Source organism: Heptranchias perlo, chromosome 13, assembly GCF_035084215.1.
Source record: "Heptranchias perlo isolate sHepPer1 chromosome 13, sHepPer1.hap1, whole genome shotgun sequence".
Classification (NCBI taxonomy): Eukaryota; Metazoa; Chordata; class Chondrichthyes; order Hexanchiformes; family Hexanchidae; genus Heptranchias; species Heptranchias perlo.
Window position 1 is genome coordinate 1,400,893 of NC_090337.1, and position 21,860 is coordinate 1,422,752.

Genomic DNA, 21,860 nt, shown 5'->3' on the forward strand with positions numbered 1-21,860 from the left:
TCCTTTGTGCTAGGTATGACTCCAGCCACTGGAGAGTTTTCCCCCTGATTCCCATTGACTTCAATTTTACTGGGGCTCCTTGGTGCCACACTCGGTCAAATGCTGCCTTGATGTCAAGGGGTGCCACAAGGATCGGTGTTTGGGCCTCAACTATTTACAATCTATATTAATGACTTAAATGAAGCGACTGAGTGTAATGTATCCAAGTTTGCTGACGATACAAAGCTAGGTGGGAAAGCTTGTGAGGAGGACACAAAGAGACTGCAAAGAGATATAGACAGGTTCAGTGAGTGGGTGAGAAGGTGGCAGATGGAGTATAATGTGGGGAAATGTGAGGTTATTCACTTTGGTAGGAAGAATAGAAAAACAGAATATTTTTTAAATGGTGAGAAACTATTAAATGTTGGTGTTCAGAGAGATTTGAGTGTCCTCATACAAGAAACACAAAAAGTTAGCGTGCAGGTACAGCAAGCAATTAGGAAGGCAAATGGAATGTTGGCCTTTATTGCAAGGGGGTTGGAGTACAAGAGTAAGGAAGTCTTACTACAATTGTACAGGGCTTTGATGAGACCTCACCTGGAGTACTGTGTACAGTTTTGGTCTCCTTATCTAAAGAAGGATATACTTGCCTTACAGGCAGTGCAACAAAGGTTCACTGGATTGATTCCTGGGATGAGAGGGTTGTCCTATGAGGAGAGATTGAGTAGAATGGGCCTATACTCTCTGGAGTTTAGAAGAATGAGAGGTGATCTCATTGAAACATACAAGATTCAGAGGGGTCTTGACAGGGTAGATGCTGAGAGATTGTTTCCCCTGGCTGGAGAGTCTAGAACTAGGGCTCATAGTCTCAGGATAAGGGGTCGGCCATTCAAGACTGAGATGAGGAGGAATTTCTTCACGCACAGGGTTGTGAATCTTTGGAATTCTCTACCCCAGAGGGCTGTGGATGCTGAGTCGTTGAGTATATTCAAGGCTGAGATCGATAGATTTTTGGACTCTAGGGGAATCAAGGGATATGGGGATCGGGCGGGAAAGTGGAGTTGAGGTCAAAGATCAGCCATGATCTTATTGAATGGCGGAGCAGGCTCAAGGGGCCATATGGCCTACTCCTGCTCCTATTTCTTATGCTCTTATGTTTATCTACCCTGCTAGTTACACCCTCAAAAAACTAATAGATTTGTCAAATACGATTTCCCTTTCATAAAACCATGTTGAGTCTGCCTAATCATATGATTTTCTAAGTGCCCTGTTACCACATCCTTAATAATAGATTCTAGCAATTTCCTGACTTCTGATGTCAGGCTAACTGGCCTGCAGTTCCCTGTTTTCTCTCTCCCTCCTTTCTTGAATAGCGGGGTTACATTTGCCACCTTCCAATCCACTGGGACCGTTCTAGAATCTAGGGAATTCTGGAAGATCATAACCAATGCATCCTCTATCTCTGCAGCCACCTCTTTTAAAACCCTCAGATGTAGGCCATCAGGTCCAGGGGATTTATCGGCTTTTAGTCCCATTAATTTTTCCAGTATTTTTTCTTTACTAATATTAATTACTTTAAGTTCCTCACTCTCATTAGACCCTGGGTTCCCCACTATTTCTTGTATGTTTATTGTGTCTTCTACTGTGAAGACAGATACAAAATATTTGTTTAATGTTTCTGCCATTTCCTGATTCCCCTTTATAATTTCTCCTGTCTCAGTCGCCAAGGGACCAACGTTTACTTTTGCTGCTCTCTTCCTTTTTACATACTTGTAGAAGCTCTTACAATCTGTTTTTATATTTCTTGCTAGTTTACTCTCATATTCTATTTTCTCCATCTATCAATTTCTTGGTCATCCTTTGCTGATTTCTAAAACCCTCCCAATCCTCAGGCTTACTACTCTTTTTGGCAACATTGTAAGCCTCTTTTAATCTAATACCATCCTTAACTTCTCTAGTTAGCCACGGTTGGATCACTTTTCCTGTGGAGTTTTTATTCTTGAAGGTAATGTATATTTGTTGGGAATTGAGTTATTTCTTTAAATGTTCACCATTGTTTATCTATGATCAATGGATTCATCTAGAGTTTATGAACAGCTGGGATTCTACTATCGCCCGAATCTTTGCAGGCCGTGTACGGCCGACAGATCGCTTGCTGCTGGCGCTCCTCCAACATGGAGGGGAACCAACTACTCGAATATCTTCAGTGACAGTCCTGGGCTGATTCTCCCTCCTGTCACATGTAGCTATCATTTGCTGGGATTAGACTGGGGGGACTGCAGGAGGGTAATTATACGGCCTGTCCCTGTACTTCTGCAGCCAACACACCAGACCACCTCTCCCCTCTCTCCCCTCGCCCTAGTCAGTATTTCAGAAGCCCCCTCTTGTTCTAAGTTCCAAATACCCCATTCTACACACATTTCACCATGTGCTGGCCACAAGACTCAATCTCACCGTCTCCTACTCTAACTCATTCTCTCCGAGGATCTCAAAATTGTTCAACTCCTCCGTCTCCCACGTCTCCCACGTCTCCCCTCCCCCCCTCCTCCTCCCCTCCCTCCTCCTCCTCCTCCCCCAGCCTTCTTTCCCACTACCCCACCATCCCCATTCTCCTCCTCCTCCCCAGCCTTCTTTCCCCCTCCCCCCACAGCCTCCTCTCTCCCTTCTCTCGTCCCCCACTCCCCTACAATCCAAAGGCTTTTAAAACCCAAGCATGGTGTCCATGTAATCACCCCTTTGAGTCATGCAGTCTTCTCTTCCACCCCTTCCGATCTGGGTCCTGCAGCATGGTGGATTTCGAGGATAATATTTTTCCGCTTTGGAAAGGATTAGAATGGATTTTTGCACAAACCAAATGGAAGCAATGAGTTGTCTCACCTTGACTGCAGGTATCTGCGGCAAGTGTCCGCCACATGGTCCATCTGAAGGTAGAGGGCTGTGCTCATCACCACCATGATGCTGCTGTCTCTCAGGGACAGGCGGGACGTGTACATAAAGTCCAGCAAAATTCCAAATCCCTCTGGGTCAACATCAGGGTCCAGACTAATCACATTCAAATTAAACTTCATCTGATCCGTGAAGATCGCGTAGAAAAGGCCACTGGGAACCGAACACAAATCAGCAGATGGTCAGCACACCTCAGAGAGCTGGGCCTTCTGGGGCTTCAGGCTCACTGTTCAATAAAATACTTTTGAAGTGTGGTCACTGTTGTAATGTAGGAAACTCGGCAACCAATTTGTACACAGCAAGATCCCACAAACAGCGATGAGATAATGATCAGATAATCAGTTTTGGTGATGTGGGTTGAGGGATAAATATTGGCCAGGACACCGGGGAGAACTCCCCTGCTCTTCTAGTGACCGTGGGATCTCCCACATCCCCGATGGGGGGGGCAGACCGGGCCTTGGTTTAACGTCTCATCGGAAAGACGGGCCCTCCGACAGTGCAGCACCCCCTCGGTACTGACCCTCCGACAGTGCAGCACTCCCTCAGTACTGACCCTCCGACAGTGCAGCACTCCCTCAGTACTGACCCTCCGACAGTGCAGCGCTCCCTCAGTACTGACCCTCCGACAGTGCAGCACCCCCTCGGTACTGACCCTCCGACAGTGCAGCACCCCCTCGGTACTGACCCTCCGACAGTGCAGCGCTCCCTCCGTACTGACCCTCCGACAGTGCAGCACTCCCTCGGTACTGACCCTCCGACAGTGCAGCGCTCCCTCAGTACTGACCCTCCGACAGTGCAGCGCTCCCTCAGTGCTGACCCTCCGACAGTGCAGCACTCCCTCGGTACTGACCCTCCGACAGTGCAGCACTCCCTCGGTACTGACCCTCCGACAGTGCAGCGCTCCCTCGGCACGGACCCTGGGAGTGTCGGCCTGGATTTTGTCCTCAAGTCCCTGGAGTGGGACTTGAACCCACGACCTTCTGACTCGGAGGCGAGAGAGATACCCACTGAGCCCCGGTTGATTTACTCTACATCAGGAAGCACCAGGCTGGACCTGGGACACAGGGTTCCTGCAATCAGAGACTGGGCCATTTTAGCAGAGTGTTTATATTTGAGGATGCGGGTCCCACCTGCAGGCCATGAGCACCGTCTTGTGGGCTCGGAATCGTTGTCGATCCACCAGGATGGTCACATCAGTCAGGATGTCTCGACTCCTGAGTCTGTTGAGGTTGAAGAGTACATCACTCGCGTGTCTGGTGAACTGGATACAGCTGTCTGACGCCGAGGCCATCACGTCTGAAACAAAAGATATTTCAAACCCCTGCACCAACACAATCCCGAGGAGCCCAAATATCACCCGGAATTCCAGCCTCTCATCCCGACTTTACTGCGGTTCGTTATCCCAAATTGATCCGAGATTCCAACTTTTATTGGCAAATTGTTGATGCGTTTTTCAGATTGACACAAGCTGCAGATTTAAACAAGTGTTTCTTGCAGCAGCATATGAATATTCTTTCACAGCTTTATCCGAAAAATGTTCCAATAAAAAGTCGCAGCAATTAACGAGCCTGCAGCAACTTTCCAACATTAATCCTGCTCAGGCTGCACCTCCCACATCGGCTAATTTCAAGTACATGGAACCCAATTAGCAGCTGGTTTGAAATTAACTGTAGCCTTGAATCAAACTAATAGCAGCAATTCAAGCAAGATTTACAAACACATTCAATATTCTAATATTTTACTTTCCAGAAATTCGTCAAACTTAAGAAAAAAAGTAGCACCCTTTTGATTTCTTACCCAGATCAATGTCTGAAGAAAATTGGAGACTTGAGTTCAGCTCAGTGTCAAGTCTGAGAACAGAAAAGGAAAATGCAAGAATGAGTCACTAATAGTTTCAGTCACATCACTAAAAGGCAGGGAGATTCCCCCCTCCCCCTGCAGCTGGGGTGCCCATCGTTACCGTGACAATCACAAGCTTTGGGGAGTTGAAAAGCTTGAATTTAACATGGCCAAGAAACATGGAAATACACAGTTCACATGAAAGTAGCTTCCTCCTTCACCCAATGTACCATCAGTCACTGACAGCGCACCCAATAACTCCACTCTCCGACACCCTGATCCAGGGCTCCTGTAGCCCAGTAAAAGGTTAGGCCACATGAGAATCATTGAAATAGTCTGTGCAAAGAGTGAGAGTTACCAGTGGAACAGGGCCAGGTCCACAGGGCCAGACAGGGCCAGTCCAAATCAATACAGTTGCTCCCACTGTCTAAGGGAGCCTCAGTCTCAATATCATGGGTCAATAAAGTTACCTGCCCGGTGACGAGTGACAGGACTTTGTGCCCGGTTGAGGGAGAGAGTCGGGGGCCCGATGACCAAACATTAACCGGACAGGTTCCTGGAAATCCTGCAGACCCAACCCGACCTATTATCTAAAAACACAAGACAGTAGAGACCCAGTCAGACTGCACAGATCCCCAAGTCCCAACACTGGAAAATAAAATATACAAAATAATTTTATTCCACATACTTAAAAGGACAGAAACGGCTCAAATATCCCACCCTCAAAGGCTCTAATCTCTGGGGTCACCCCCTCACTCCCCAACTGAGCTCACGGCTCTGTGCCTATTTCCCCCTCTCACCTGACTCCCACAGTGAAGTACAACAGACAGACACGCATGGACTGTGCAGGTTTACTGCAGATATTAAACCCAGAGAAAACCTTCAAAATAAACTACTGCAACTCTGCGATACGAGGAAGTTTTACACCTACAGTTTCTGGAATGCAGAGAGTGATTCTGATTTAATCTTTCCACTATTTGTGTATTCATGATTCTCTCTCAGAAATGCCAGTCACAGGCTCATTTCAGTTAAATCTCGATCAGATTGCGCTGGACTCTCATTTCCGAAGAAAATTTCCCCGACAGGTTTGTGCTAAACTCAAAGTTGGTTTTATTTAAAGAGCTTTAGCCGCCCACATCCTCAGACAGCCCACTGCAGGAAACACTGCAAACACACGCCAAAATAATGCAAAAAAACAAACATCAAGCGCAGAGGCAAAAATGGCAACAAGACTCAGAATGGCCAGTGACAGCCGGAACCTACAGGGACCTGGGTAGAGACTGGCAATAAGCCGAGCCCGGGGGCAGTGGCCCCCCCGGGGTGGGGGGAGGCGACAGTGGGCCCCCCCGGGGTGGGGGGAGGCGACAGTGGCCCCCCCCCGGGGAGGAGGGGAGGCGACAGTGGCCCCCCCCGGGGTGGAGGGGAGGCGACAGTGGCCCCCCCCCCGGGGTGGAGGGGAGGCGACAGTGGCCCCCCCCCCGGGGTGGAGGGGAGGCGACAGTGGCCCCCCCCCCCCCGGGGTGGAGGGGAGGCGACAGTGGCCCCCCCCCCCCGGGGTGGAGGGGAGGCGACAGTGGCCCCCCCCGGGGTGGAGGGGAGGCGACAGTGGCCCCCCCCCGGGGTGGAGGGGAGGCGACAGTGGCCCCCCCCGGGGTGCAAGAGCTTTCGCTGCCACTGGCTCTGTGCTGCCCTCTGGTGTCTGTTCCCACAATTTGTGATAAACACATTCCTGCAAATCTCTCCGAGTTTTCGGGGGAGGGAGGCAGGACTGGGCTGGTCACAAACTTATTTTTAAATTTTGAGTCAGATGTTTTGGAAGGTTCATCCTCACCAGTGGATCTGAAATGGGAACAGGAGGAGGCCGTCCAACCCCCAAACCTATTCCATTAGATCATGGCTGATCCATTTACCCTGCTTTGCTCCATATCCCTCGATACCCTCACCCCACAAAAACATCTTGAAAGCTCCAATTGACCCCCAGCATCCACAGCCTTTTGGGGGAAGAGATTCCCACTCCCCTTTGTGTGAAGAAGTGCTTCCTGACATCACCCCTGAACGGCCTGGCTCTAATTTTAAGGTTCTGCCCCCTTGTTCTGGACTCTCCACCAGAGGAAATAGTCTCTCTCTATCCACCCTATCAAATCCTTTAATCATCTTAAACACCTCAATTAGATCCCCCCTTAATCTTCTATACTCGAGGGAATACAAGCCCAGTCTGTGCAATCTGTCCTCGTAATTTAACCCTTTTAGTCCCAGAATCATTCTGGTGAATCAAGGCCAATATATCCTTCCTGAGGTGCGGTGCCCAGAACTGAACAGTCTGTGGTCTGACCACAGCTCTGTACAACTGTAACAAATTCCTCCCCTTTATATTCCAGCCCTCGAGATAAAGGCCAACATTCCATTAGCCTTTTTGATTACTTTTTGTACCTGTCACTAGTGTTTCGTGATGTGTCCGTGGACCTCTAAATCCCTCCAATTTCTAATCATGAAACCTTCCTTTCTAGCTGACACGGTCCATACTTTGTGCAATGTCCCTGAGTGACTGTCGCCTTTAACTGTCAGTACAGAGTGCGATACTTTTAGAGTCTGTGCACAAAGTATCAAGAAGAAAAGTGTACTGAACACTAGGGAGACCAGAGTCCGAAAGATGTTGGGAGATATCGGTGAGGAACGTCTGGGGTTGAAACATTCCCACCCACTGGATTTCCCACCAGTCGTGACAAGCAATATCTAAAACACCCAGATATACTGGAACCCTATTCCAATGATAACTCTCACCCCCACTGGACATGGCACCTGCACCTAGCAAGGGAGAGGGGGGAGGGGGGTGAGGGGAATAAAGTCAAAGCTGGGAAATCAAGTAATTTGTTTTAAAAGGGTATTTTGGAAAAAAATTGCTGTTTGTGGGATCTTGCTGTGCGCAAATTGGCTGCCGTGTTTCCTACACTAAAACAGTGACTACACTTCGAAAAGTTCTTCATTGGCTGTAAAGCCCTTTGGGACGTCCCGAGGTGGTGAAAGGCCCTGTAGAAATACAAGTTCCTTTTCTTTCACGTTCTCACCCCCATGTCCTCCTGCAGTGAACCCCCGCCCCCCGGGTTTGGCAGAAATCAGGGAATCAACAAGAGGAGTTAAATGGACTGGACAGAAATTTCAGGCATTTCCAATAGCAGGAGGGGGGGGCGAGGCAGAGATAGACATTCCCCACCCATCCCCAACCACCCCGAACTCAGTCCCAAACTCAGACCGGGCCGGGACCGGCCTGAGCCCATTAACTTCCGTCCAGCTGCAGGGGGTTCGGTGCAGTTCAGAGTCAACTTCCAAAATAACGAACAAGTAACCCACCCCCTCAGGAACATCTGTTGCATTCGCCCTGCATGAATACTTAAATAAGAAATAAGACGTGCATTTATATAGCACCTTTCACCACCTCAGGACGTCCCAAAGCACTTTACAGCCAGTGACGTATTTTTGAAGTGTAGTCACTGTTATAATGTAGGAAACGCTGCAGCCAATTTGCGCACAGCAAGATCCCACAAACAGCAATGTGATAATGACCAGATTATCTATTTAGTGATACATATCGGGAAATGTGAAATTATCCACATTGGTAGGAAGAATAGAAAAGCAGATTTTTTTTTTAAAGTGAGAAACTAAGAAATGTTGGTGTTCAGAGGATTTGGGTGTCCTTGTACATGAATTACAGAAAGTTAACATGCAGGTACAGCAAACAATTAGGAAGCAAATGGTATGTTAGCCTTTATTACAAGGGGGTTGGAGTACAAGAGTAAGGAAGTCTTGCTGCAATTATATAGGGCTCTGGTGAGAGCTCACCTGGGGTAGTGCGCAGTTTTGGTCTCCTTATCTAAGGAAGGATATACTTGCCTTAGAGGGGGTGCAACAAAGGTTCACTAGATTAATTCCTGGGATGAGAGGGTTGTCCTATGAGGAGAGATTGAGTAATACGGGCCCATATTCTCTGGAGTTTAGAAGAACGAGAGGAGATCTAATTGAAACATATAAGATTCTTAAAAGGCTCGACAGGGTAGAGGCTGTTTCCCCTGGCTGGAGCATCTAGAACGAGGGGACATAGACTCAGGATAAGGGGACGGCCATTTAGGACCGAGACGAGGAGGAATTTCTTCACTCAGGATTGTGAATCTTTGGAATTCTCTACCCCAGAGGGCTGTGGATGTTGAGTCGTTGAGTATATTCAAGGCTGAGATCGATGGATATTTGGACACTAAGGGAATGAAGGGATAGGACGGGAAAGTGGAGTTGAGGTGGAAGATCAGCCATGATCTTATAGACTGGGGGAGCAGGCTCGAGGGGCCGAATGGCCTGTTTTTAAAATTCATTCATGGGATGTGGGCGTCGCTGGCGAGGCCGGCATTTATTGCCCATCCCTAATTGCCTTTGAGAAGGTGGTGGTGAGCCGCCTTCTTGAACTGCTGCAGTCCGTGTGGTGAAGGTTCTCCCACAGTGCTGTTAGGAAGGGTGTTCCAGGATTTTGACCCAGCGACGATGAAGGAACGGCCGATATATTTCCAAGTCGGGATGGTGTGTGACTTGGAGGGGAACGTGCAGGTGGTGTTGTTCCCATGTACCTGCTGCTCTTGTCCTTCTAGGTGGTAGAGGTCGCGGGTTTGGGAGTTGCTGCAGTGCATCCTGTGGATGGTACACACTGCAGCCACGGTGCGCCGGTGGTGAAGGGAGTGAATGTTTAGGGTGGTGGATGGGGTGCCAATCAAGCGGGCTGCTTTGTCCTGGATGGTGTCGAGCTTCTTGAGTGTTGTTGGAGCTGCACTCATCCAGGCAAGTGGAGAGTATTCCATCACACTCCTGACTTGTGCCTTGTAGATGGTGGAAAGGCTTTGGGGAGTCAGGAGGTGAGTCACTCGCCGCAGAATACCCAGCCTCTGACCTGCTCTTGGAGATGGGGGAAAAGGCCTACTCCTGCTCCTATTTATGTTCTCATGTTGGTTGAGGAATAAATATCGGCCAGGATACCAGGGAGAACGCCCCTGTTCTTCATCAAAATAGTGCCAAGGGATCTTTTACGTCCACTTGAGGGGGCAGATGGGACCTCAATTTAACGTCTCATCCGAAAGACAGCACCTCCGACAGTACAGCACTCCCTCAGTACTGCACTGAGGGGGTCAGCCTGGATTACAGGCTCGAGTCCCTGGAGTGGGACTTAAACCCACAACCTTCTGACTCAGGTGAGTGCGACCCACTGAACTACAGCGACACTGATTTCACAAAGCCACTGGTTGCAAAATGACAGAACACAGAGGCACAAAGTACAAAAGCAAGGAAGTAATGCTAAACCTCGAGGGTGCAGAAGAGATTTACTGGAATGGTACCAGGGATGAGGGACTTCAGTTATGTGGAGAGGCTGGAGAAGCTGGGATTGTTCTCCTTACAGCAGAGAAGGTTAAGGGGAGATTTAATAGAGGTGTTTGCCGGCCTGATTCCATCCTTATCTATCCAGTCGTAGCCAGAGAATCTCCTGCAATGGCTTCTCTTCCCACTCCCACACCGTTACCTCGAGTCCCCCAGGGATCTATCCGTGGCCCCCTCCTATTTCTCATCTACGTGCTGCCCCTTGGTGACCATCGGAAACTCAGATTCCACATGTCCACTGACGACACCCAGCTCCACCTCAACCACCTCCCTCCACTGTCTCTCATTTGTCACCCTGTTTGTCCGACATCCAGTACTGGATGAGCAAAAATTTCCTCCAACTAAATATTAAGATCAAAGCCATTGTCTTCGGCCCCGGCCACCGACTCCATCCCTCTCCCCGGCCACCGACCCCATCCCTCTCCCCGGCCACCGACTCCATCCCTCTCCCCATCCACCGACTCCATCCCTCTCCCCATCCACCGACTCCATCCCTCTCCCCATCCACCGACCCCATCCCTCTCCCCATCCACCGACTCCATCCCTCTCCCCGGCCACCGACCCCATCCCTCTCCCCGGCCACCGACCCCATCCCTCTCCCCGGCCACCGACCCCATCCCTCTCCCCGGCCACCGACCCCATCCCTCTCCCCGGCCACCGACCCCATCCCTCTCCCCGGCCACCGACTCCATCCCTCTCCCCGGCCACCGACCCCATCCCTCTCCCCGGCCACCGACTCCATCCCTCTCCCCGGCCACCGACTCCATCCCTCTCCCCGGCCACCGACTCCATCCCTCTCCCCGGCCACCGACTCCATCCCTCTCCCCGGCCACCGACCCCATCCCTCTCCCCGGCCACTGTCTGACGCTGAACCAGGCCGTTCACAACCTTGGCCTCCTATTTGACCCTGAGATGAGCTTCTGACCACATATCCGTTCCATCACCAAGACCGTCTACTTCCACCTCCGTAACATGGCCCATCTCCGCCCCTGCCTCAGCTCATCTGCTGCTGAAACCCTCATCCATGCTTTTGTTACCTCCAGACTGGACTATTCCACTGTTCTCCTGGCCGGCCTCCCATCTTCCACCCTCCATAAACTTGAGCACATCCAAAACTCTGCTGCCCGTATCCTAACTCACACCAAGTCCCGTTCACCCATCACCCCCTGTGCTCGCTGACCTACATTGGCTCCCGGTCCGGGAACGCCTCGATTTTAAAATTCTCATCCTTGTTTTCAAATCCCTCCATGGCCCCACCCCTCCCTATCTCTGTAACCTCCTCCAGCCCTACGACCCTCCGAGATCTCTGCGCTCCTCCAATTCTGGCCTCTTGTCCATCCCCGATTTCCATCGCTCCACCATTGGCGGCCGTGCCTTCAGCTGCCTCGGCCCTAAGCTCTGGAATTCCCTCCCTAAACCTCTCCGCCTCTCTCTCCTCCTTTAAGATGCTCCTTAAAACCTCCCTCTTTGACCAAGCTTTTGGTCACCTGTCCCAATATCTTATGTGGCTTGGTGTCAAATTTTGTTTGATAATCGCTCCTGTGAAGCACCTTGGGACATTTTACCACATTAAAGGCACAAAATAAATGCAAATTGTTGTCCAAAATTATGAGGTTTTGACAGTAAATAAGGAGAAACTGTTGCCACCGGCGGGAGGGTCGGTAACCAGAGGACACAGATTTACGGAGATTTAAGGAGATTGGCAAAACAGACAGGGGCGGGAAAGTAGAATTATTATTGTTTTTACGCAGCGAGTTGTTCTGATCTGAAGGGCGGTGGGAGCAGATTCAATAATAACTTTCAAAAGGGAATTGGAGAAATACTTGGCTGCTGGGGGTCAATTGAAAATTTAAAAACTGGGGGCAGAGTTTTGTTGGGCGGGGGATCGAGGGGCTGGAGTTAGAGACCAACCAACCCTCAACCAGCCCAATACTAGAACAGGCTCGAGGGGCCGAATGGCCTCCTCCTAAAGGGGAAATCCCCGGGCTCCGGGGAAGGGACTGACCGGAAGCTCCTTCAAAGAGCCAGCACAGGCTCGAGGGGCCGAATGGCCGCCTGATCTCCAGACCCGTCGGTCCCGGAACTTGACCCGTTTCCCGGGGCCGCTCCCATTCCCCACAGGCTGAGCCCGACACCCCGGGACAGGGGGAGAGGCAGAGCCTGAGACCCGAGGCCCGGACCCGGGCCCCCCAATTCAACGGGTCTCGGATCGGGGGGGCGATTCAAGGTTCACCGGGAACATCCCCGTAAAGCGAGTGGTGACCCCGGGGCCCGGGCGGTAATCTCCCCCCGGGGCCCGGTCCCCCTCCCCGGGGCCCGGTCCCCCCCCCCCCCCCGGGGCCCGGTCCTGTCTCCCCCCCGGGGCCCGGTCCTGTCTCCCCCCCCGGGGCCCGGTCCTGTCTCCCCCCCGGGGCCCGGTCCTGTCTCCCCCCCGGGGCCCGGTCCTGTCTCCCCCCCGGGGCCCGGTCCTGTCCCCCCCCCGGGGCCCGGTCCTGTCTCCCCCCCGGGGCCCGGTCCTGTCTCCCCCCGGGGCCGGGCAATGGGGCCCGGGCTGCAGTCCCGCCCTCCGCCGGCAGGCCGCGCTCCTGTGCCGCCGGGCCGGGCCCCGGGCGCTGTGACCCGGGAGTGGAGCCGGAGCCGGGGCCGAGCCGCGACCTTCAGTTCGGGTCTCGCAATATTTGGCCGGTTACAGATCGCCCGCCCGCCCGGCGGCACTCGGTCAAACACCCGGGGCCCGGGGCACCGCCGCGGGGGAGAAACTCGGCCCGAACCCCGCGGAAACACCCCGGAGACCCGACTACAGACAGACCCCAGACCCGACCCCCGGAGACCCCCAGCCCGGGGTTTGCACTGTGATTTTTGGGGAGCCCCCGGTCCGGCTGAACCCGCCGCTCCTCCAGGAAGAAACCGCGGGGGGAGCGGGTCAGAGGCGGGTCCCGGGGGGGGAGCGGGGGGTCCCGGGTCCGGGGGGTGTCCCGGGGGGGAGCGGGGGGGTCCGGGGGGTCCGGGGGGTGTCCCGGGGGGGAGCGGGGGGTCCCGGGTCCGGGGGGTGTCCCGGGGGGGAGCGGGGGGTCCGGGGGGGGGTCCCGGGGGGAGCGGGTCCACGAGTCGATGTTTGAACTTCTGCCAAGTTCAGGAAAAGCGAATCGGCCTCAAAACAACAGCCCGGGGCCCGGGGCCGAGAGAGACCGCCCGCCCCCCGGGACCCGAACCCCCGCAACCGGGGGCCCCACAGACCGCCCCCCCCGGGACCCCCCTCCCTCCCCCCGGGGCCCCACAGACCGCCCCCCCGGGACCCCCCCTCCCTCCCCCCGGGGCCCCACAGACCGCCCCCCCCGGGACCCCCCTCCCTCCCCCCGGGGCCCCACAGACCGCCCCCCCGGGACCCCCCTCCCTCCCCCCGGGGCCCCACAGACCGCCCCCCCGGGACCCCCCTCCCTCCCCCCGGGACCCATGAAATTCATTCCCGGGGATCGGATCCGACATCAACATCCGGCAATAAAATGAACCGAGAGCCGAGGAGCGAAGCGCCGCTCAAACCGCGACCGTCACCGAGCGACCCTCCCCCGGGGGCACGGGCCGCATTAACCCGGGGGCACTCGGTTTAACATTGGACACAAGACCCGGGGCTGGAGCCGGGCTCCGCGCGGTGATCGGGGCGGCCCCGGGCGGCAGGACCACCGACCGGCTCACCCCCAACAACCCAACTCGGACCCGGCTCCTGGGGGAGCCTCACCCCCCGGGACCCGCCTCCCGCACCCGGCACCAAACCACCGAGAGCTCCGGGGGAGGGGGCCCAGACCCCGGGTTCAAGTTCAAGGGGCCTCCAGGCAGAGGAACCGGTCAAAACAAACAGGCTCATCCCTTCCCGGAGCTCCCGGACTCGGCACCGGGAACCGGGGGGACACCGAGAGGGAGAGGGAGAGGGGGAGAGACCCGGACACACAGACAGAGAGGGGGAGAGACCCGGACAGACACAGAGACAGAGACCCAGAGAGAGAGGGACAGAGACACGGACAGGGGGGGGTGGGGGGAGAGACACACAGAGACCCACAGGGGACAGAGACACGGGGACAGGGAGAGAGACAGAGGGAGACCCACAGGGACAGGGGGAGAGACCGAGAGACGGGGACCGAGAGACGGGGACCGAGAGACGGGGACCCGGACAGGGGGAGAGGGAACGATATAAAAACACAGGAATAAACAGAGTGGGGGGGGGGGGGGGGTGAGACTCAGGCCCGGGGACGGGGAGCGGAGCAGAGACAGACCCGGGGACCGGGACTCCTCACTCACACTCGGGGCAGAGCCGCCGCCAGCAGCGCTCCCACCCGGGACCGGCGCAGGCCGAGGAGCCGAGAGCCCGGGCCGGGGGGAGAGAGGAGGGGAGCGGGGGGAGAGGGGGGAGAGAGACAGAGAGCGCAGCGCTCCCAGCGCTAGCCCGAGGCCCCGGGCAGCGCGCCCAGCCCAGCCCGCCAGCAGCGCTCGGTCACCTGGCCGCTGTTCCTGGAAACCCGCGGCCTCTCCTTCCAGGAACCGCCGCTTCTAAGAATCGGCTCCGGACAATTCCCGGAATTTGAGTTGCGGCCTGTACCACCGGGGCAGGGGGAGGGGGGAGCCGGGTACCCTGAGCCTGCCGCGGCCCCTCGGCCGCAGGGCCTGGCCCGAACCCGCGATCCTGGGGTACAGATTGACCTCATGCCCCTGCTCCCGCCTCCTGCTCCGGTTTGCGGGGGTCCCGCCGGCGTTTCGGGTGTCCCGTTCGCCCTGATCTCCCCCCTCACATCCAGCCGGTTGGTTTCACCCATCACGTGGCTACTTCCAGGACTGACGTATCGGCTGAAATTGATATATTGTCTCCGAATTCTGAGAACTGGGGGGGCGGGGCTGGGCTGCCAGGGGGCGGGGCCAGGCCGTCGGGGGGCGGGACCGGGGCGGGGCTGGGCCACCAGGGGGCGGGGCCGGGGCGGGGCCGGGCCGCTGATTGACAGCCCGGGGAGGGCCGGCTCTTTAAACTGGTGCGCGATGGGGCAGCGCCGAGCTCTGCCGGACCGGCTGCAGGTTCCCGCTCCGCGGCCTGAGCCAGCGCTCGATCTCGGGCGGTTTGTATCTTCCAGCTGGTTCGGATCTGGTGAGAAGAAACTGGCTCAGGATAGCGAGCACTCGGGGGGGAGAGTGGGGTCAAGGGGGGAGAGTGGGGTCAAGGGGGGGAGAGTGAGGTCAAGGGGGGGAGAGTGGGGTTAAGGGGGGAGAGTGGGGTCAAGGGGGGGAGAGTGGGGTCAAGGGGGGGAGAGTGAGGTCAAGGGGGGGAGAGTGGGGTTAAGGGGGGGAGAGTGAGGTTAAGGGGGGAGAGTGGGGTTAAGGGGGGGAGAGTGAGGTCAAGGGGGGAGAGTGAGGTCAAGGGGGGGAGAGTGGGGTCAAGGGGGGAGAGTGAGGTCAGGGGGGGAGAGTGAGGTCAAGGGGGGAGAGTGAGGTCAAGGGGGGGAGAGTGGGGTCAGGGGGGAGAGTGAGGTCAAGGGGGGAGAGTGGGGTCAAGGGGGGGAGAGTGAGGTCAAGGGGGGAGAGTGAGGTCAAGGGGGGAGAGTGAGGTCAAGGGGGGGAGAGTGGGGTCAAGGGGGGGAGAGTGGGGTCAAGGGGGGGAGAGTGAGGTCAAGGGGGGAGAGTGAGGTCAAGGGGGGAGAGTGGGGTTAGGGGGAGAGTGGGGTCAAGGGGGGGAGAGTGGGGTTAGGGGGAGAGTGAGGTCAAGGGGGGAGAGTGAGGTCAAGGGGGGAGAGTGAGGTCAAGGGGGGGAGAGTGAGGTCAAGGGGGGGAGAGTGGGGTCAAGGGGGGGGAGAGTGGGGTCAAGGGGGGGAGAGTGAGGTCAGGGGGGGAGAGTGAGGTCAAGGGGGGAGAGTGAGGTCAAGGGGGGGAGAGTGGGGTTAAGGGGGGGAGAGTGGGGTCAGGGGGGGGGAGAGTGAGGTCAAGGGGGGGAGAGTGGGGTCAAGGGGGGGAGAGTGGGGTCAGGGGGGGAGAGTGAGGTCAAGGGGGGAGAGTGAGGTCAAGGGGGGGAGAGTGGGGTCAAGGGGGGGAGAGTGGGGTCAAGGGGGGGAGAGTGAGGTCAAGGGGGGAGAGTGGGGTTAGGGGGAGAGTGAGGTCAAGGGGGGGAGAGTGGGGTTAAGGGGGGGAGAGTGGGGTTAGGGGGAGAGTGAGGTCAAGGGGGGGAGAGTGGGGTCAAGGGGGGAGAGTGAGGTCAAGGGGGGAGAGTGAGGTCAAGGGGGGAGAGTGAGGTCAAGGGGGGAGAGTGAGGTCAAGGGGGGGAGAGTGGGGTTAGGGGGGAGAGTGAGGTCAAGGGGGGAGAGTGAGGTCAAGGGGGGGAGAGTGGGGTTAAGGGGGGGAGAGTGAGGTCAAGGGGGGGAGAGTGAGGTCAAGGGGGGGAGAGTGGGGTTAAGGGGGGGAGAGTGAGGTCAAGGGTGGGGAGAGTGGGGTTAAGGGGGGGAGAGTGGGGTTAAGGGGGGGAGAGTGGGGTTAGGGGGGAGAGTGAGGTCAAGGGGGGAGAGTGAGGTCAAGGGGGGGAGAGTGGGGTTAAGGGGGGGAGAGTGGGGTTAGGGGGAGAGTGAGGTCAAGGGGGGGAGAGTGGGGTTAGGGGGGAGAGTGAGGTCAAGGGGGGAAAGTGGGGTCAAGGGGGGGAGAGTGGGGTCAAGGGGGGGAGAGTGAGGTCAAGGGGGGGAGAGTGAGGTCAAGGGGGGGAGAGTGAGGTCAAGGGGGGGAAAGTGGCGTCAGGGGAGAGTGGGGTTAAGGCGGTAGAGAGTGGTGTCGGGGAGAGTGGGGTCAGGGGAAAGAGTGGGGTCAAGTGGGAGGGGAAGAGAGTGGAGTCAGGGGGGACAGAATGTGGTTAGGATTGAGGGGGAGAGAGTGGAGTCAGGGGGGAGAGGGAGAGTGAACTCAGGGGGAATGAGTGAGAGTGGGGTCAGGTAGGGGATGGGGGAGAGTGGGGGTTGGGGGAAGGGGTGATCTCATCGAACCATATAAGATTCTGAGGGGGCTTGACAGGGTAGATGCTGAGAGGTTGTTTCCCCTGGCTGGAGAGTCTAGAACTAGGGGGCATAGTCTCAGGATAAGGGGTCGGCCATTTAGGACTGAGATGAGGAGGAATTTCTTCACTCAGTGGATTGTGAATCTTTGGAATTCTCTCCCCCAGAGGGCTGTGGATGCTCAGTCATTGAGTATATTCAAGGCTGAGATCGGTAGATTTTTGGCCTCTAGGGGAATCAAAGGATACAGGGATCGGGCGGGAAAGTGGAGTTGAGGTCGAAGATCAGCCATGATCTGATTGAATGGAGGAGCAGGCTCGAGGGGCCGAATGGCCTACTCCTGCTCCTATTTCTTATGTCCTTATAAATCAGAGATGATTTGTGGCAGTGATGGCATTTAATGAAACATGAGAATGTGACGATTGAAAGATTTGCATTTATATAGCACCTTTCACAACCTCAGGGTGTCCCAAAACACTTTAAAGGCAATTAAGTATTTTTTGAAGTGTAGTCACTGTTGTAATGTAGGAAATGCAACAGTCAATTTGCGCACAGCAAGATCCCACAAACAGCAGTAAGATAATGACCAGATAATCTGTTTTGGTGATGTTGGTTGAGGGATAAATATTGACCAGGACACCGGGGAGAACTCCCCTGCTCTTCTTCAAATAGTGGTCGTGGGATCTTTTACATCCACCTGAGGGGGCAGACAGGGCCTCGGTTTAACGTCTCATCCAAAAGACGGCACCTCTGATAGTCCAGCACTCCCTCAGTACTGGCACTGGGAGCGTTAGTCTAGACTTTATACTCAAGTCTCGGGAGTGGGACTTAAGGCGAGAGAGTTACCCACTGATTCACGGCTGACACTTCAGTGAGATTGATCTGCATCCTTGCAGTGTGTGTCGGATGTCACCATGCGGTGCATTTATCCTGCATGTTTGGGAGTAAATGCACCGGCGTCTGATACCAAATTGCAATCTGGTGCTAGTGGCTTCTGAGAACTGCATTGAAGAGATTGTCGGGCGAGGCCTCGGACACCAGCTGCAGTAAAACTTTAAAGCTTAATGTTTAAAAGCGCTCCAATTTGGCATCAGTTCTTGGGGGTCAGAGGGCAATTAGTTAGGCTACTGCTGACCCTTTCTGTGTGTGGGTGCATCCATGTGCACGTGTGTGTATCCATGTGCACGTGTGTGTGTGTGTGTATGTACATGTGTGCGTATGTGTACATGTGTGCGTGTGTGTTTGGAGAAAACGTGGTTGCCCTCAGCTCCGATGCCCCCCATGGTAAAATAGTCTGCTAGCCCTCACTCCTGGATCTGTTCCCTGGCACCAGTCGAGTTGAGGAAAGATTGTGAAAGAGGGGAGCTCACTCACCCTGTGCGGTCCTTGCTCACCCCGCACATCGCTCGCCCTGTCCCTGTGCTGTCACATCACTTTGTGCACAGGCTCAGAGCCCACTTGCCTCCAAGGACATGGAACTTGCATGTATATAGCATCTATCATGACCTTGGGACGTCCCAAAGTGCTTTACAGCCAACGAAATACATTTGAAGTGTAGATATTATTGTAATATAGAAAATACAGTGGCCAATTTGCACAAAGCAAGATCCCCCAAACAGCAATGTGATAATACCAAATAATCTGTTTTAGTGACATTGGTTGAGGGATAAATATTCAACAGGACACTGGGGAGAACTCCCCTGCTCTTCTTCAGATAGTGCTATGGGATCTTTTATATTCACCTGAAAAACAGCACCTCCGACAGTGCAGCGCCCCCTCGGTACTGACCCTCCGACAGTGCAGCGCTCCCTCAGTACTGACCCTCCGACAGTGCAGCACTCCCTCAGTACTGACCCTCCGACAGTGCAGCGCTCCCTCGGTACAGCCCCTCCGACAGTGGAGCGCTCCCACAGTACTGACCCTCCGACAGTGGAGCGCTCCCTCAGTACTGACCCTCCGACAGTGCAGCGCTCCCTCAGTACTGACCCTCCGACAGTGCAGCACTCCCTCAGTACTGACCCTCCGACAGTGCAGCGCTCCCTCAGTACTGACCCTCCGACAGTGCAGCACTCCCTCAGTACTGACCCTCCGACAGTGCAGCGCTCCCTCAGTACTGACCCTCCGACAGTGCAGCACTCCCTCAGTACTGACCCTCCGACAGTGCAGCACTCCCTCAGTACTGCGCTGGGAGTGTCGGCCTGGATTATGGGCTCAACTCTCTGGAGTGGGGCTCGAACCCACGACCTTCTGACTCAGCAGTGATAGAATTACCCACTGAGCTCCAGCGGACACTTTCCTGCTCTGGACATTGTGAGTGCCCCACTCGAGCATTGAGTACTGCGGGAATGCTGCACAGTCAGCGATGTTGTCTTCAGATGAAATGTTAACCTGAGATCCTTTATCTCTGTTCTGATGGAAAAGGCGTATTTACAAAAGAAGATGAGGGAAAAGCCGGGGGAGTGTGGAGTTCACCCACAGGAGGAGTGGTTGGGGAACATGCACCCACATTTCCACTTCATTATTTTATTTGTTACTTTATTTGTGACTTGGCTCCGAGCCAGTTACAGGTTAATTAATTGGTTACATTACTGGAGTAATTAGCTCTCCTGATTGTTTTGCCTATGGCAGTTGGGCTGTTCATTGTATCGTATTAGGTACAGCACAGAAGGAGGCCATTTGGCCCATCGTGCCTGTGCTGGCTCTTTGAAAGAGCTATCCAATGAGTCCCACTCCCCTGCTCTTTCCCCATAGCCCTGGAAATTTTTCCCCTTCAAATATTTATCCAATTCCCTTTTGAAAGTTATTATTGAATCTGCTTCCACCGCCCTTTCAGGCAGCGCATTCCAGATCATCACAACTCGACAGTTGATGTCCTTTAGGGAAGGAAACCTGCCGTCCTTACCCAGTCTGGGCCTATATGTGACTCCAGTCCCACACCAGCTGACCTTAACTGCCCTCTGAGTGGCCGAGCGAGCCCCTCAGTTGTATCAAACCACGATCAGTGGTTTGAGAAGGCGGCCCACCCCCGCCTCGGGGCAATTAGGGACGGGCAATAAATGCCGGCCTTGCCAGCGACGCCCACATCCCCAGAATGAATTTTTTAAAAAGCTTATTGGTGAGTGGGGTTTGTCCTCGGAGAGATTTCTGTCTTTAGGTAGAGTTGGCCCAAAATTATAATTGAGGGGTTAAAGCCACTAAAGTTGTTGACTTTGATCGATATTAAACTTTTAAGAGAAAGCAGTTTAGTTTAGGATTGGACAGAAAAGCTCTTTGCCCCTGTGACAGGAGGTACCCGTGCAATCTGGGGGTTTGGGAGTTTTGAGTGTTTGGGAGGACCTGCCTCTGCAGCAAGTCTCTCTGACTGCTTACACTCCAACTCAATTGTAAACAATTTTACAACACCAAGTTATAGTCCAGCAATTTTATTTTAAATTCACAAGCTTTCGGAGGCTTCCTCCTTCGTCAGGTGAACGATGTGAAAACTCCAACTCAAGGGGAAGCTGGTGACACTCGCTGACATTTGGGAAGCTGAGGGCTCTTGGGATGTTAGTGAGGTGAGGTGGGGAGAAGGGGATGATCATCCATCAGGGGAGCAAGTGGTCAGCAAAGAACAGGGGATGGGCAGGGGCTTGTACAAGGCACTGAAAGGTGCTGCCTCTGGAGTGCTCGGGTAAGAGACACCCTGGAGTAGGAGCCAAAGAGTTTGTATCCCAGGCTGTTAAGAGAAGCGAGGATGGAAATAGCGGAGGCTCTGACCATCATTTTCCAATCCTCCCTGGCTACAGGCGTGGTGCTGGAGGATTGGAGGACTGCTAACATCGTACCATTGTTTAAAAAGGGAGAAAGAGATAGACCGAGTAATTATAGGCCAGTCAGTCTAACCTCGGTGCTGGGCAAATTATTGGAATCAATTCTGAGGGACAGGATAAACCGTCATTTAGAAAGGCACGGAGTAATCAAGGACAGTCAGCATGGATTTGTTAAGGGAAGGTCGTGTCTGAATAACCTTTACTGAATTTTTTGAGCAGGTAACAAGGAGGGTCGATGAGGGTAGTGTGTTTGATGTAGTCTATATGGATTTTAGCAAGGCTTTTGACGAGGTCCCACACGGCAGACTGGTCAAAAAAGTAAACGCCCATGGGATCCAAGGGAAAGTGGCAAATTGGATCCAAAATTGGCTCAGTGGCAGAAAGCAAAGGGTAATGGTCAACAAGTGTTTTTGTGACTGGAAGGCTGTTTCCAGTGGGGTCCCGCAAGGCTCAGTACAAGGTCCCTTGCTTTTTGTGGTATATATTAATGATTTGGGCTTGATCAAGAAGTTTGCAGATGATGCAAAAATTGGCCATGTGGTTGATAGTGAGGAGGAAAGCTGTAGACTGCAGGAAGATATCAATGGACTGGTCACATGGGAAGAAAAGTGGCAAATGGAATTCAATCCAGAGAAGTGTGAGGTAATGCATTTGGGGAAAGCAAACAAGGCAAGGGAATACACAATAAATGGGAGGATACAGAGAGGTGTAGAGGAAGTGAGGGACCTTGGAGTGCATGTCCACAGATCCCTGAAGGTAGCAGGACACGTAGATAAGGTGGTTAAAAAGGCATATGGAATACTTTCCTTTATTAGCCAAGGCATAGAATATAAGAACAGGGAGGTTATGCTGGAACTGTATAAAACATTGG

At 54.3% G+C, this 21,860-nt stretch overlaps 1 long non-coding RNA gene across 1 annotated transcript in view; it reads left to right on the forward strand.

The window, feature by feature from the left end:
- Nucleotides 1-15,198: 15,198 nt before the first annotated feature.
- The window catches only part of LOC137330960 (uncharacterized), a 45,372-nt gene continuing 38,710 nt past the window's right edge, over nt 15,199-21,860 (forward strand). The window contains exon 1 of the long non-coding RNA XR_010965341.1: nt 15,199-15,301. This is a non-coding gene — a long non-coding RNA (uncharacterized lncRNA). The remainder of the gene's footprint in view (nt 15,302-21,860) is intronic.